The 17198-nt window shown below is 40.0% G+C and overlaps 1 non-coding gene across 1 annotated transcript; it reads right to left on the reverse strand.

Moving 5' to 3' along the window:
* Positions 1-13714: 13714 nt before the first annotated feature.
* On the reverse strand, positions 13715-13820 carry LOC132608458 (small nucleolar RNA R71). The gene has a single exon (XR_009570377.1). It is a non-coding gene; the product is annotated as a small nucleolar RNA R71 (small nucleolar RNA).
* Positions 13821-17198: the final 3378 nt, after the last annotated feature.

A 17198-nucleotide genomic window follows, 5' to 3' on the forward strand; every position in this document is an offset into this window, starting at 1 on the left:
AAAGCCGGGTGGATTATTGCAAGCTATAGAAATCCCAACTTGGAAGTGGGAAGTGATTACTATGCATTTCATTACAGGGTTACCCCGTTCTCGACGTAAGTATGATTCCATATGGGTGATTGTGGATAGACTCACAAAGTCAGCTCATTTCTTACCGGTCAGGACGACCTATGTGGCAGAAGATTATGCGAAGCTTTATCTTAAAGAGATAGTGAAACTCCATGGCGTTCCAGTATCTATTATCTCCGATAGAGGGACCCAGTTTACAGCCAAGTTTTGGAGATCGTTCCAAGAGGGTATAGGGACCCAAGTGCGCCTTAGCACGGTGTTTCACCCACAGACCGATGGGCAGGCCAAACGTACTATTCAGACTCTTGAAGATATGTTACGGGCATGTATGATAGATTTTGGAGGAAATTGGGATGACCATTTGCCACTCATTGAGTTTGCTTACAATAACAGTTATCATTCTAGCATTCAAATGGCACAGTATGAAGCTCTATATGGGCGAAAGTGTAGATCCCCAACTGGGTGGTTTGAAACCGGAGAAACTAGGTTGATAGGGCCAGACTTGGTCCAGCAAGCAATAGAGAAAGTTAAGCTCATACAAGATCGGTTGCTAGCGGCTCAAAGTCGTCAGAAGTCCTATGCGGATAATCGTCGAAGAGACTTAGAGTTCGAAGTGGAAGATTGGGTATTCTTGAAAGTGTCGCCGATGAAGGGCGTAATGAGATTTGGCAAAAAGGGGAAGCTCAGTCCCCGGTATATTGGGCCATACGCAATTGTACGCAAGATAGGAAAAGTGGCCTATGAGTTAAATATACCTCCAGACTTGGAGTCAGTTCATCCAGTATTTCATGTTTCGATGCTTCGGAAATGTGTTGGAGATCCTACTAGGATCGTCCCAGTGAATGATGTGCAAGTGACAGGGAAATTGACTTATGAAGAGATACCCATTGCCATACTAGATAGACAAGTACAGAGGCTTAGAAACAAAGAAGTAGCCTCAGTTAAAGTTCTATGGAGAAACAGTAAACGAGAGGAAATGACGTGGGAAGCAGAAGAAAGTATGCGGTCCAAATACCCAAATTTATTTCAGCCCTTGGAAGAAGTCCAAGATGAGACGTCAAGATCATAAGGTATGTATGTATTCCTTTTTATGCTTTTTGGGTCGTGTGTGACCAAATTTTTATGCTATTACGTTGTGGCCCTGTAAGGCATCGATATTATGGGTTGTTGGGGTAGGATGGTAGTGCCATATTATAGGGGAGGCTCTGGCGAAATTTTTATAGAATCCCCGAACACTTTAACATTCGAGGACGAATGTTCTTAAGGGGGGGAGAATGTTACACCTCGGAAAATTTTCTGTTGGTACGCAAGTGGATAAACTAGTGATGAATATGAGTGCATGATGTCTATGAGCAAGAAACGACGTTTGATGACCTTAGGCGAGATTTCGAAAGTATCCGATGCGAGACGAGGAAGTTGGCTAAGTTAAGATGAGATACAAGGTGAGCAATGCATGTACATGGACGGGGGTGATTAAAATGAGAAGTCTAAGAAATATGGGCAGTTGCAGAATTGCAACTGCCCAGTGGTCGTAAATTGCAAAATACGGACCGTAAAGTGCAATACGGTCCGTAAACTGGCAGTCGTAAACTGCCATGCAAGGCTTCAACTTTCTGCCAGCCGAGGAAATGGTTAAATACGACCTGGTGGACGGACCGTAAAGTGATTTACGGCCCGTAAACCATGGTCCTAAATCACCATGCATGCAGCCTTAAGTTTCTGGTTCTGCTTAAGCTTAAAGACGACCACGAGGGACGGTCCGTAAACTGAAATACGGACCGTAAACCTCCATGGACGACCACTGTTCATCTCAGCACAAATTTAACAAGTCATTAAATAAAGGGACCAACACTTGTTTTATTTCATTACAACATTACACCACTTCTCTCTACATTTATTATATGAGTTTTCAAGGATTACAAGCCATCAATAACATTAAGACAAGTGAATCAAGGAAAGGGAATCATCAAGGATCATCCAAGTCAAGAAATCCAAATGGAGAAAAACTAGGGTTTTGCTCAAAGAAGAGTATTATCAACCAAAGCTTGTTCCTACAACTTCTAAGGTAAGATTCATGATTTTTACAAGATGTTTAAGGTATTGGAGAATTAAAATACATGGATTGTAGAAAATGTGGTCAACTAGGTCATGAATGGTGAATAGTGACATTTTGTGGAATAGTTGGAGTTAAATCATGAATGTTGTTGTGTTGTGATATGAACGCTTTATAAATGGTACTAAGATCATGAACTAGACACTTTAGGCGAATGGACGAAGTTGGAGGTCATGACCATAAATATGGGAGAATTAGAAGCAAATTGAGAAACCTAGATAATGTGGATGATGTGAATGACTAATGGCCATTGTTATGATACTAATGAAGGTATAGACGCTAGCATTGGAAGGAAACGTGCAAGTGTAGAATAGTCCGACGAAAAGGTATGTAAGGCTAACCCTTCTTTCATAAGGCATGGTTCTTGGCCAAATTTCTAATTCCTCTATATGAGTATGTTGTATTCAAGTGATTGACACTCCGAGCTCATAAGCTCACGATCCTTAACATGTACTACGATTGTACTACGCCCTCATATGACGAGTAAGCCTAAGATGTGGATGTAGCAATAATGATGATGATAGTGATGACGATAATGATAATAATGATGCTAAAGGTGCCTACGGGCTATTATATTCACATGTGCCCATGAAGGGCTATAATGACACCCCGAGCTTATAATGACGGGTAGAATATATGTATATGGATGTATATATATATATATATGATTATGTATAAAGTATGTATACGATTACGTAACGCGCGCACACCTCTGCAGATGGTACGGATAACCCTGAAGCCTTGGTAGGGCCAGGTAGAAATAACATTGAGCCTTGGTTGGCTAAGTACGTATAAAACACCGAACCTTATGGTCGGGCACGCTATTTATGTATATAAGTGTATGGCTATGTATATAATATGAATATGAATGTGAAAAGACTATGTATACGAATGCGAATAAGGATATGTGTACGAATATGAGCACAAGTATGGTACGAGTACTATTATGGAATACGGATGATGACGTAGGTGTACAAATACGTATGAAAAATGAAAAGTCCTATGAAAGGCAGGTAAGTCTATGACGATGATATTATTGTCTCCCCCCCCCCCCCTCTCCTATGCTAATTCATATGTTGTTCATGATGCTTATTTATTGATGTTGCTCATGCTTTACATACTCAGTACATTCTTCGTACTGACGTCCTTTTGTTTGTGGACGCTGCGTCATGCTCGGAGGTGCACAGGGAGACAAACTTGATCCATAGCTTCCTATTCGGAGATTACATAGAGAGCTCCATTTCCTTCGGAGCCATATATTTTGGGTACTCATTCTTTTGTGTATATAATTATGGGCATAGCGGGATCCTGTCCCGCTAATGTGATGTGTTATACTCTTAGAGGCTCGTAGACATGTGTGTGTGTGGGTAGATGTATTTGGCCTCGTCGACCTATGTTTTGTATATCATTTTGTCGGCCACGTTGGCCCATGTATATTGATGTGGCATAAATGCCTATGATGATATAAAGGTGTGGTTGTCCATATGGGACTAGTTGACGAATGAATGGAAATGCATGTATAATTATGTGGCTTACCTAGATATAAGCATAAGAGTAAGCTAAGAGGGTGCCCGGGTGGGCTAGCACCGGGTGCTCGTCGCGGCCCCGAGTCGGGTCGTGACATTTCAAAAGCCTAAAATGAATTTCATCGAGTCTAGTTTCCAACACAATAAACCGCTCGTCGATGCGACATCAGAGTAGAGAATTATGGACGTTACAAATTAGGCAGGCGGAGCAGGAAAACGCTGCTACAGTAACCCGACCCAACACACACCTATAAATACCCTTCTAACCCATTAATTTTCATCAATTTTCACCATTCTCTCATCCTCCACACTTCTTGAGAGTTGTATAATTTTCCATCACTTTCCATCTACGTCCATAACTCTCCATAATTTTTCATAATTCTCCATAATCCTTCCTAACCTTCCATAATTTTCCAAAACCTTTCCATGTCATCAAAAGACATCAAAACCTCAAGAAAAATTTATGGAAGATAATTGTTCTTGTTTCTCTTCAAGGTGGTGATGAACTTGATCTTGGAAAGGGGTGAATAGAGTGAAGTTCTTCCACAATAAGGTATATTCTTCCTATTACTTACATGATTAAGATGATGTAAAGGTTTAGCAATTCTTAGAGAGGAAAGAATCATAGGAGAAAAATCATAAAGAGTTGAATTGAAGTTGATGGCCATGAGGTGAGTTTGAAAGAGAATTATGGATTAATTTGAGATTAAATCGAATATAATTCTTTGATTTTGGTATTATGGATGTTGTTATGGTTGGTTGAGAAATTTGGAAAATATCGTGTGGGATGTTTTATGGAGCCTATTGGTATTGATAATATGGTGGTTGATGTTGGTATTGTTGTTATTGTTGTTGGTTGCTGGATTATGATTTTTGGCTAGGCATATAAACAGGGGAGATGCTGTCCGATTTTCGGCAGGATATAGAATAGCTTAATTTGAAACCTTAGGACAAGTATACTACAATGAATCTAAGGATAGTGTGCATTCTCTTAAATGTAGATTCACGAGCTCGGGCGAATAAGGGTAGTAGTTGGAGGCCGGACAGGTATGTTAAGGCTCGTTCCTTTATTTCAAAGGCATGGTTCCTATGTTATGATTCCATAAATGCTTCCATAACCTCCTTGTTTTCAAAAGCTAGAAGTTCATGATTCTTAAAGCTTCTCATGATGTTAAAGATGAGAATGTTTCTATGATGATTTTATGTTTAAAGGTTCCAAGTTTATGATTTTAATATTATTATGAGAATGTTGAGTTATTTCATGATTTTCTCAATTTTATTCATTGTTGTTGATCTCACCTTATAATAATTTTTCCTTCAAGGTAAGATAGAGCGATGATGATTATCCCATAATATAATCGGAGTTTACCGACCTTACGTTGGCACTATTATATATATGGATGGGGTTGCACGTTCCGCAACACTATTATGACACATATGTATCAGAAAGATTTTATGAAAAGCTAAGCATGCATGGTATCCTCCTTAACAGGCCATCAGATGTACATGTTATTCTTTTATCTTATGTTATGCTCCATATGTATTATTATATTATTGTTCCTGCCTTACATACTCAGTACTCTGTTCGTACTGACGTCCCTTCTTGTTGATGCTGCGTTCATGCCCGCAGGTAAACAGGTAGACGCGTCCGATCCTTAGGAGCTCCGTCAGCGACACCTTGGAAGAGCTCCAGTTGTTCTGGAGCTGCAATTATTAGTGCTATTCTTTGTATATATACACTTGGGTATGGCAGAGTCCTGCCCCATCTTATGGGTTTATGTAATCTACTTAGAGGTTCGTAGATAGACGTATGTAATTAGATTTTCTCTAACTTTACCATCTCTCTGCGTTGTATAATATTTTGGTAAATTTTGTTGGCATTTAGTTGTGGGCATTGTCAATGATGACCATACTAAGCATGATATCTGCAAGTTATCCATGTGGACCACTTAGTAATGCGAATGAAATGTCAGATCAGAGGTGCTCGGTAGGCTAGTACTGGGTACCCATCATGGCCTTTAGTGGGGTCGTGACAAAAGTGGTATCATAGTAGTTCGTCCTAGGGTATATCTACAAGCCGTGTTTGGTAGAGTCCTGTTTATGGGTGTGAAGTGCGCCACACTTATAGACAGGAAGCTGCAGGGTATTTAGAAATGATTGACCTTTTTTTCTTATCTTAGATCGTGCGATAGAGCTATGTTATCAGGTTCTCCCCCTTTCCTAATCATGTGTTATGATTTCAGCAATGCCTGTGAAGAGGAAAGCTACAGTGGCCCAGAAGGGCAAAACAGTAGCCGGAAGACGGACTGAATGGGAGCCATTAGAAGATATAGAGAAGGGTGAGTTCCATAATGATATTCCTTCTCGGACCTCTCCTACTTTACTCATTTCAGTGGAGCAAGAAGGGGCCTCAGGTCCAGCTCCAATACCCTTAGTTCCTCCACCAGGTGCCACAGACCAAGAGATGAGACAAGCTATCCTTTTGCTGACCCGGTTAGTAGCAGCCTAAGATCAGCGACAGGGTGTGGGCCACAGTAATGGGGTAAAAGGAAGAGGGTCAGGTCCTCAAGGATTGACACTGAGTTTAGAAGTGGCCCGAGGCAGCTGTTCCCTAGGCACTCAGCTCTTTCAATAACTAGTGCGCCTCCATAGTTTCCTGGACCCAGGTTTGATAGATCCATTTATTCTGGGCCAGTTCAGAGCTTCAGAGTTTCCAGTTCTCAGTTTAGGATTGGTTCCAGTCAGATGAGAGCACATATACTACGATGTACCCAGTATGGTAAACTATATTCTGGATCGTGCCGATTGGGGTTAGATGTTTGCTATGCCTGTGCTCGGCCCGGCCATCGTAGGCGTGACTATCCATGGGTGCGTGGTAATGGTAGGGTCCTGCCCACAGGATTAACAGTCGGTTCTTCATCATTCGTACGCCCTCTAGGGCAAAGCTCTCAGACATCAGCAGACCGAGGTAGATATCAAAGAGGAGCGTCCAGGTCGAGTAATCTTCAGCATCATACCTATGTACTAGCTAGGCGACAGCGACTTGAGTCTTCACCCAATATTGTTGCAGGTAAATTGTCAGTATTTCCTTACGATATATATGTATTGACTGGTCCGAGTCCTACATTGCTATCTGTTACTCCCTATATTGCTAGTCGGATCGAGGCAAAACGTGACCTGATTAAACCTTTCAGAGTGCTTCACCAGTGAGGCGTCAAGATGATTAGATAGGAGTTATAACTTCTTCTCAAGGTAAGAAGTGGAAGGGATAAGTATATATTTAAATACGACCCCTGAGTATAAATATGCTAATGATTTAAGAGTACAAAGGGGTAACCGAGGTAAGAGAACGATGTATGTTACTAAAACAGCCAGATGTTGACAATGGCCTTTTAGCACATGAAATATGTTGGTAAGGATGTGGTACGGAGATAGGTATATAAGGACACGTGACTAAAAGACAAAGGTAGGACCAAGGTAAAAGAAAGAGAAACCAGGAACTACTTCAAAAAGGATAAGGTTAGAAGATTTCAAGGAAAGCCTTACTTGAAGTTCTAAGACAAGGATGTCACGAAAGGCCGAGTCACGGAGAAACGAAGCGGAATTAGGGATGGAAACAAGAAAGCTAAAGCTTATGGATAACTCCGACTAAGATGTTTTGGCCCATAATAGGAATATTAAATTTAGGAATGGAAGACAGTCGTGTGTTGATCGATGGTTATTATTGAGAGTTCTGAAGGCTAAACTAGCATTTGCTCGGTCAGGAAAGTAAGGGATCTTCCCAATACGGAGGGAGATGCATTACAGGAATTTTATTGGGATCCGTTAGAACTTCAACTTATTCTAGGTCATGTAATAAAGGTCACGCAGCAGTGTGGATGCAATCGTACCAGCATTAACGTACCGGATCCCATCAAGACTCTAAAGTTAAGCATCCTGAGGTAAGAGTAATACTAGGATGGGTGACCCCCTGCGAAGTGTACTAAGAGTCCTACAAATTCGGACATAAGAGAAGGAAGAGGGACTAGAATAGCTTGAGGGAAATTAGAAGCATGTGAAACTCACGGTTGAAAACTCCAGATGATTGTGAGAGATAAGGCGGACCGACTTGGCAAAGAGAGAGAAGACATATTACAGCTACAGAACTGGGACGAGTTTAAAATAGTATTGGGAATATATTATAAGTAAGGTGTTAGGAGAGGTATACACGATATTTTATGTATGGTCAATTAGTTTGCGTGCCCCGATAATCGACGTTGCAATGTGTTAAAGGTACTGATTGAATAAGGTATTGAATTTCAAGTGGTAAGTGTTACAGGGCAAGGCAACATTAGTCTCTCTAAAAATTAAAGTTGGATAATCCTGATGCAATCACATCAGGGAAAAGGGAGAAAGTGAGTATACAAGTGTAAGAAGATTAGGATGCCCTGAGAAAAAGAGAGGTAGAAGCAACGAGGGTATGTTGCTAAAAAGGGTTAACTCAAGCTTCAAGATGGGAATCTTGAAGGTAAGTACAGCGGCAAAGAACCATTCGGATGAATCTCGAAAGTAAGTATACGAAAAGAATGGAGTATGTAGTATGGAACGAAAGACGAATATAAAGGGTTCGCAAATAGATTTTGATAAGTGGGACTGAAGAGCAGTAACAACGAACAGGGATGTAAATTGGGAAAGAATAAGCAGGATTTCGCAAAAGATGCTATAGAGTTTCTGACGTTTGAGGGACATCCGAAGAAGCGAATGTATAGTCTTAATAACATGCCACACTACCTCAGAAACAGAGAATCCCTTCCAAAAAGGTAACTCAAAGATAGCACGGATGCGCACTTCTGAAAGGATATTCCACGAACTCCAGGGCCAGTGTTATTAAATGGCAAGTAGAGAAGAGCATTTAGGAGTAAAGGAACTTAAAACCCCTGAGAATGGAAGTAGGAAGGGTGCACTAACGGATTGATTGAAGAAAATCGGGCAATCACCAAGGACAACAGAGAGGATAATATATCAGTGACATGAGATAAGAACCTTTGTAAAAAGTATAGAGATTCGATCATAAAGAAGATAGACAGATACAAGGGGAATATTTATAAAAGTTAACCGGTCGTAGCAGCAGAAAGAAAGAAGAAGGCTTGACTAAGAGAAAAAAGGGAAAGAGTGTACCTTGTAAGGATTTTATGATAAGAACTAGAAGCGATAGGACACTGGAAGAACTATAACACATAGTTATGATGCAAATAAGTAGTTAAGGAGAATTACAGACAACTGAGTTAAGCGGATGAAGGGACGAGTCCGGAAATGAAAGGTGTGGAATGTTAACTTTTAACGGTATAATATAAGCATAAATCGGAATTGGAAACCCAAAGCAAGAAGAATTTTAAGGGTGTTAAGGAGATAGTTGTGAAGAAGAAGAAGAGAAAGGAGGCTAGGGTTAAAGAAGAGAAGTATAATCAGATATTCCATGAAGAGGTTTAATGAGTTCCGCTATCCCCCTTAATTCATTAGCCAGGGAATTATTAGTCATGAAAGATAGAAGTGAAAAGACGATAAAAGAGGCACATGTATTGGATCTGATATGTATGAGCATTTTGATTTGATACAAGCTTTCAACTAACAGAAAGGGAAATAAGTCAAACCATGGGATGAAAAGAACTCCGACATTATAAGGAACCGAGGGGTAGAAGGATCGTTAGGGTCCGCCAGGTGATTATAAAAAATGATTAATATTCAAAGGTTACTGGTGTATAAGAACATCCGTAAAAAAGGGGGGAAGAGCATATTTAGTCCTGAAATGAATTATGACCTTCCCAAAATTCCAAAGAAAGAAATGTGTTAGCTTGAAAAGGCCAAAGTTCGAGAATGTATCTGGAGAAAGCAGAAATGGATCGAAAATAAGTATATTATGGGGTAGGTATGAGAAAGAAAGTATGATAGGAACATTAGGGGAATTAACAAGTCAAAGAAAATGATGTGAGATATGATGTTTCTAGACCGTGGTTTGAATCCCTCGTACTGGAGAAAATGTACCGCACCCATAGACGCAGTGACATATCCTAAAGATGCGACAAGTAGACAATATAGTACGTATAAAAGATCAACGAGTATAAGAAGGGATAGCTCGAGGCAACATCGAAGGAGTAAACAAGGGAGTTGCCCACTAATAGGGAAATAAAGAGCGATAAAAAGAGAGTATTCACAAGATGGCGAGTAGCCGTGACATGGTAAGGCAAGATTACTGTAGCGGAGATAGAACGAGGATGAGATACTAGTTTATTTCTGATTATGTACACAAGAACAAAAGAGCTCTACCCAGAGACATCATTATCCTCAGGTACGTGATGCTTCTTTGAATGATTTCTTGGTCGTGTGTCCAAAATGGGTATTGATGTTGTAGCCTTGTGAGGCATTGCATATTTTGGGTTGTTGTGACAGGATGGTAGTGGTACAACTACAGGGGAAACTCTGGAATTTTTTTTGTAGAAATCCCTAAGAGCTCAAGATTCGAGGATGAATATTTCTAAAAGGGAGGAGGATGTTACACCCCGTACCTCAGAGAAGCACTGGTTAAATTTGAATGTAAGTATTCGAGCTATGGCTAGGTAAAATAACTTTGGATTGTGAGGAACGAAGCATTATTAAGTGTATTGTTTAAGTAAAGGTTGAATTATGACCATTATCAAGTATTATTAATGTATGGAGAGTTTCAGAAGATTCCGGGATCAAGCAAATCAAAGAAAATAAGTTTGATGAAAATTTAGAAAAGGTTGGCAGGATTTTGGGCAGATTTTTAGTCAACTTTAGAGGGGTATATCTCCTAGTATATTAGGAGTTTTAAGTTGTTTCAAAAGCCTAAAATAAAGTTCGTCGATTCTAGTTTCCAATGCAACAAACCGCTCGTCGATGCGATATCGGAATAGAGAATTATGGACGTTACAAGTTAGGCAGGCGGAGCAGGAAAACGCTGCTACAGTAACCCGACCCAACACACCTATAAATACCCCTCTAACCCATTAATTTTCATCAATTTTCACCATTCTCTCATCCTCCACACTTCTTGAGAGTTCTATAATTTTACATCACTTTCCATCAACTTCCATAACACTCCATAACTCTCCATAATTTTCCATAATCCTTCCTAACCTTCCATAATCTTCCAAAACCTTTCCATATCATCAAAAGACATCAAAACCTCAAGGAAAATTTATGGAAGATAATTGTTCTTGTTTCTCTTCAAGGTGGTGATGAACTTGATCTTGGAAAGGGGTGAATAGAGTGAAGTTCTTCCACAATAAGGTATGTTCTTCCTATTACTTACATGATTAAGATGATGTAAAGGTTTAGTAATTCTTAGAGAGGAAAGAATCATAAGAGAAAAATCATAAAGAGTTAAATTGAAGTTGAGGGCCATGAGGTGAGTTTGAAAGAGAGTTATGGATTAATTTGAGATTAAATCGAATATAATTCTTTGATTTTGGTATTATGGATGTTGTTATGGTTGGTTGAGAAATTTGGAAAATATCATGTGGGATGTTTTATGGAGCCTATTGGTATTGATAATATGGTGGTTTATATTGGTATTGTTGTTATTGTTGTTGGTTGCTGGATTATGATTTCGTGTTAGGCATATAAATAGGGGAGATGCTGCACGATTTTCAGCAGGATATATAATAGCTTAATTTGAAACCTTAGGGCAAGTATACTACAATAATTCTAACGAGAGTGTGCATCCTCTTAAATGTAGACTTATGAGCTCGGGCGAATAAGCGTAGTAGTTGCAGGCCGGACAGGCATGTTAAGGCTCGTCCCTTTCTTTCAAAGGCATGATTCCTATGTTATGATTCCATAAATGTTTCCATAACCTCCTTGTTTTCAAAAGCTAGAAGTTCATGATTCTTAACGCTTCTCATGATGTTAAAGATGAGAATGTTTCTATGATGATTTTATGTTCAAAGGTTCCAAGTTTATGATTTCAATGTTATTATGAGAATGTTGAGTAATTTCATGATTTTCTCGATTTTATTTATTGTTGTTGATCTCACCTTATAATAATTGTTCCTTCAAGGTGAGATAGAGTGATGATGATTATCCCATAATATAATCGGAGATTACTGACTTTACGTCACTCCGATAGAGTCATAACGTTCTTTGGGCTCTCATTCATGCTACTTATACAGATTTGAAATGAAAACAGTTGAAAGTGCAGAAGTGGTCGTAAACTCGGTTTACGGTCCGTATTCTAAAATACGGGTCGTATTCCATGGGCGTATTAAAGAATAACAGAACCAGAAAGGTAGGCTGAGGACATGGTGATTTATGAACTCAGTTTACAGACCGTATTTCAAGGCGTATTTAACCATTCGAGCATTTGGCAGAAAGTCGGTGTTTTGGAAGTTGAAAGACGACTGGGCAGTTTACGGGCCGTAAACCACTTTACGGTCCGTATTTCAAAAGATTGAAGTTGCTCACAACTGGAAGGATGACTTGCTTGTAAACCACTTTACGGTCCGTATTTCACTTTACGGACTGTATTTCGTATCGACGGGACCAAAGTGCAAATCTGCAGCTTTCACGTTTTCAGAACCTATAAATAGTCATTGTAGGGTTTTAATAGTTATCAGTTATTATATTTTTGTCTCTTGACTTAGAACATTAAATACTCTCTAGTTTTTGAAGGTTCAAACATCAATTCAAGTATTATCAATTCCTCTTTTCTTCCAAAGTAAGCAATTATGAATTCTTCAATTTCTTATTTCTTGTTCTTTGTCATGAGTAGCTAAATTCCCTTACTAAGGTTGTGAACCCAATGATGGGTGTTTTGTGATTGGGTTTGTGATTGATATGCACATAATGGATTATTAGGGTTTAGTTATTTTTCATTCTTCATTCATAATTAATGGTTGCAAACATTGATTAAAGCCATAAACCTTGATTTATTTGGGAAAATAATTAGGGTTGGTAAGAATAACTAACAAGGACTCAAAGATTTAACCTTTGTTTAATAAATTCACTTAGGAATAAGAAGAATTTACTTGGCATGATTAATCGTTCTTCAGAGTTACTTTCTTATATTTGGGAAAATCATAGAAAGAGATAATATTTATTTATTGGGAAATAGTAGAGATTCATATAGAGATTAAGTGCATTCATATAATGATCCATTAGAAGTATATCAAGATCAATACCCATGATCATACACTCTATCTAACTGGGACACAACCTTAGTTTCTTTTACCATAAATTTCCACCAAAGCAAGTAGATAGAAATTAGTATAGAAAAACCAACTATTACCAAAATCATCGGATTAAGACATTAGACCTAAGCTTAGCATCCTACAACTTTAGTAACCTTTTCACACCATATTCCCTGTGGGATACGACCCCAACCTTGTTGGGTTACTATATTTTACAACATCCGCGTTATACCATTAATAGGTGTAATTTGAGCGTATCAAATTTTGGCGCCGTTGCCGGGGAATACGGTTTTGAAATTACTAAATAGAGTTTGTTTTGATTGAAGTCTTTTGCTTATTCCATCACACCTTGTTTGCTACTCTGTGTAAACCAGGTGAACATGAATCAAAATCAGCAAAATCAACGTGCTAGTAACCAGGGGAATGGTTGAACAATCAGGCGAATGAATCAGATGATGAGAATATTTTCGCTGATCTTGTTCCAGAGGAGGACTATGCATCTGCTATTGTTCAGCCTCGAGTTGGAGCTGCTACTGTGAAAATTGACTCCTCTCTATACCAGTTGTTGAAACTTGAGGGATATTTTTGGAACTCTACTGAGAATGACCCTCAACGTCATTTGCAAAATTTTGTGGATGTGTGTGCTAATCACATCCAGAACAACGTTCCACAAGATGCTATTCGGTTGAGGTTATTCAAATATTCCTTAGCTGGAGAGGCAAGAACATGGTTCGAGAAGCTGCCCCGAAATTTGATTACTTCATGGGCAGAGATGGTGACTGCTTTTCTCACAAAGTGGTACCCCTCTAGAAAGAAGGCTGAAATTCGTGACAAGATATATGAATTCAAGCAGCGACCGGGGGAATAACTATATGAAGCCTGGGAGAGATTCAAGGAGTATTGGCAGAACAGCCCGAATCATGGTTTTCCGGAACAAATATTAATGGAGAAGTTCTACCGAGGGATAGATCCAGTGACGCAGTCAATTGCTGATAATGCAGCTGATGGTTGTTTCATGAACAAAACTTATCGAAGAGTGACCACAATACTTAACAAGCTGACGACTCATAATCAGGCTTGGCACTCAAACAATGCTGATGTGGTACCGTATGGTAGTGCTATGATCCAGAATATAGTGAAGGAGAATCAAGACACCCAGCAAACATTGGCAGAACTTGCAACAAATATTTCCTTGCTAACGAAGAAGTTTGATGAATCCCAAATCAAGAAGGTAAATGTTTGTGAGGATGATGCAGTTTTGCCAAAAGGGATGTACCATACTCTAGATGGTCCGTTCCATGATGGGCCACCTATGCAGGTTGAAGATGCTAATTATGTTAATAACTCTCAAGGGGGTTACCAAAGACAAAATTACCAAGGTGGTTATCAGAATCAGAATCAGAATCAATGGAGACCTCAGCAAGGTCAAGGTGCTTATAACAACTCTGGGAACTACAACAATAATTATGGTGGTGCGAACCAAGGGAGCTACAACAACAACAACAATTTCGGAAACAAGAGTTCCAATCCTTATATACCACCGAAAGGGCAGTCAACAGAACAAGGTAGTTCGAAGGTTGAATCAATGCTTGAGAAGATTCTGGAAAATCAATCTAAGTCTGAAAGGACTTTATCTAGGCTGACAGAAACAGTGGGTTCCCATACAGTGGCTATTTAGAAGCTTGAGTCACAGAGGAGGGATATTTCAAGAGAGCAGCACCCTCCTAAAAAGGGAGGACTTCCGAGTGATACTATTCTAAATCCCAAGAATGGGGGGAGGCGGTGTAGACCGTGTGTTTGCCATCACTACTAGGAGTGGTAAAACACTCCAGGGGGCTGTTGAGAAGGTGATTGATCTTGAGCCGATAGATGAAGAGGATGAGGTGCAGTCTGAAGCACTCATTATTGCCGATGAGAATCCTACTAACAAGAAGGTTGCTAATATTCCAGAGATGGTGAAGGAAGTTGATAACACAAGCAAGCAGGCTATAAAAGGGGCTCTCCGCCCTTTGACGCAGCTTTTCAAATCTAAACCTCCTTTTCCTCAGAGGTTGGTAAAGAAGCAGGAAGATGCTAAGTTCGAGAAGTTTTATGATCAGTTGAAGCAGTTATCTCTGAATTTTGTCTTCTTGGAAGCTGTCAAGGAGATGCCCGGATTTGCTAAATATTTTAAGGATCTGCTGACAAAGAAGAAAACGGTGTAACATGAAACCGTGAGTTTGACTCACACTGTGAGTTCCATTATTTCAACTACAACTGTTCAGAAAAAGGGAGATCATGGGGCGTTCACCATTCCTTGTTCTATTGGGTACCATGATTTTGCTCATGCTTTGTGTGATAATGGGGCGAGTATTAATTTGATGCCCCTTGCTATATATAAACAATCAGGTTTGGGGATGCTAAGGCCGACTACTATGAGATTGCAAATGGCTGATAGGTCTATCAAACGACCTGTTAGGGTGGTTGATGATGTAATTATGTAGGTTGGTGATTTTTTGTTGCTCGCTGATTTTGTGATTCTTGACTGTGCTATTGATCGGGACAATCCTATCATTCTGGGGAGACCTTTCCTTGCTACAGGGAGGGCTCTGATTGATTCGGAGAAAAATGAAATCAAGTTCCGAGTCAACAATGAATAAGTGATTTTTCAGGCTAGCAAAGGGATGAAGTTACCAAGTGCTTACGAGAGTATTTCGGTAATTGATTCGTTTAATGTTGTTGATGAAGCAGTGGAGTTCAAGATGGAAGAAGAAAGTTTGGGTGAAGCTCTAGTTGGTATTCTTATAAATTTCGATGCTGAAGACATGGAAGGCTATGTGGAGACAGTTAATTCACTTGGTGGGTTGGGCTTATATTCATACCACCCAAAGAAGCTAAATCTTGATCTGGAAAATAGAACAACTCCTCCAGCAAAGCCTTCGATCATTGATCCACCTAAGTTGGAGCTTAAGCAACTCCCATCACATCTGAAATATGAGTTCTTTGGTCCAGACAATACATTACCTGTGATTGTTTCAGCCCTATTGACTGAGGAGTAGATTTTACAGCTTTTGGAGGTGTTGAGGGAGTATAGGCGTGCTATTGGTTGGATCATAGCAGACATTCGAGGTATTCCATCTGGGATTTGTGAGCACAAATACAGTTGAAGGAGGATAGCAAACCAAGTGTAGAGCATCAGAGGCGACTGAACGAGAATATGCAAGAGGTCGTCAAGAAAGAGATCATCAAATGGCTGGATGCGGGCGTGGTTTACCCAATTGCTGATAGTAAACGGGTGAGCCCAGTCAAATGTGTTCCTAAGAAGGGTGGCATCACTGTTGTGTCGAATGCAAAGAATGAGTTGATCCTGACCAGAACTGTCACCGGATGGAGAGTTTGCATGGACTATCGCAAGCTTAACACAGCCACTTACAAGGACCATTTCCCTATGCCCTTCATTGATCCGATGCTTGATAGGCTAGCAGGGCGTTCCTACTATTTCCTCCTTGATGGTTATTCGGGCTACAATCAGATCAACATTGCTTTGGAAGATCAGGAGAAGACCACTTTTACTTGTCCTTATGGGACGTTTGCATTTAGCCGGATGCTCTTTGGTTTGTGTAATGCACTAGCCACTTTTCAGAAGTGCATGATGTCAATCTTCTCTGACATGGTAGAGGACCTTTCGGAAGTATTCATGGATGACTTCTCGGTTGTGGGGGATTCGTTTGAAGACTGTCTTGGCCATCTGAGTCAAGTGCTGAAAAGATGTGAGGAGACAAATCTCGTGCTAAATTGGGAGAAGTGTCATTTTATGGTGAAGGAAGGAATCGTCCTCGGTCACAAAATCTCTGAAAAGGGAATCGAGGTCGATCAAGCCAAAATTGATGTGATTGCAAAACTTCCACCACCTATCTCAGTCAAAGGTGTCCGAAGTTTCTTGGGACTTGCTGGGTTCTACAGGCGCTTCATCAAAGATTTCTCCAAGATTGCTAACCCATTGTGCAAGCTTCTTGTAAAAGAGGCTAAATTTGTGTTTGATGATAAGTGCCAAAAGGTGTTTGAGGAGCTAAAAGAGCGTCTCACTACTGCTCCTATTATTGTTGCTCCTGACTGGTCCTTGCCATTTGAACTGATGTGTGATGCTAGTGGTTTTGCAATAGGTGTTGTGCTTAGGCAGAGGCACAATAAAATTATGGACCTGATCTATTATGCAAGCAGAACACTGAATGCTGCCCAGATGAATTACATAGTGACGGAGCAAGAGCTGTTTGCCATTGTGTTTGCTTTTGAGAAATTTTGGGCCTACTTGTTGGGGTCCAATGT

The sequence above is a fragment of the Lycium barbarum genome, chromosome 8, assembly GCF_019175385.1.
Source record: "Lycium barbarum isolate Lr01 chromosome 8, ASM1917538v2, whole genome shotgun sequence".
NCBI lineage: Eukaryota > Viridiplantae > Streptophyta > Magnoliopsida > Solanales > Solanaceae > Lycium > Lycium barbarum.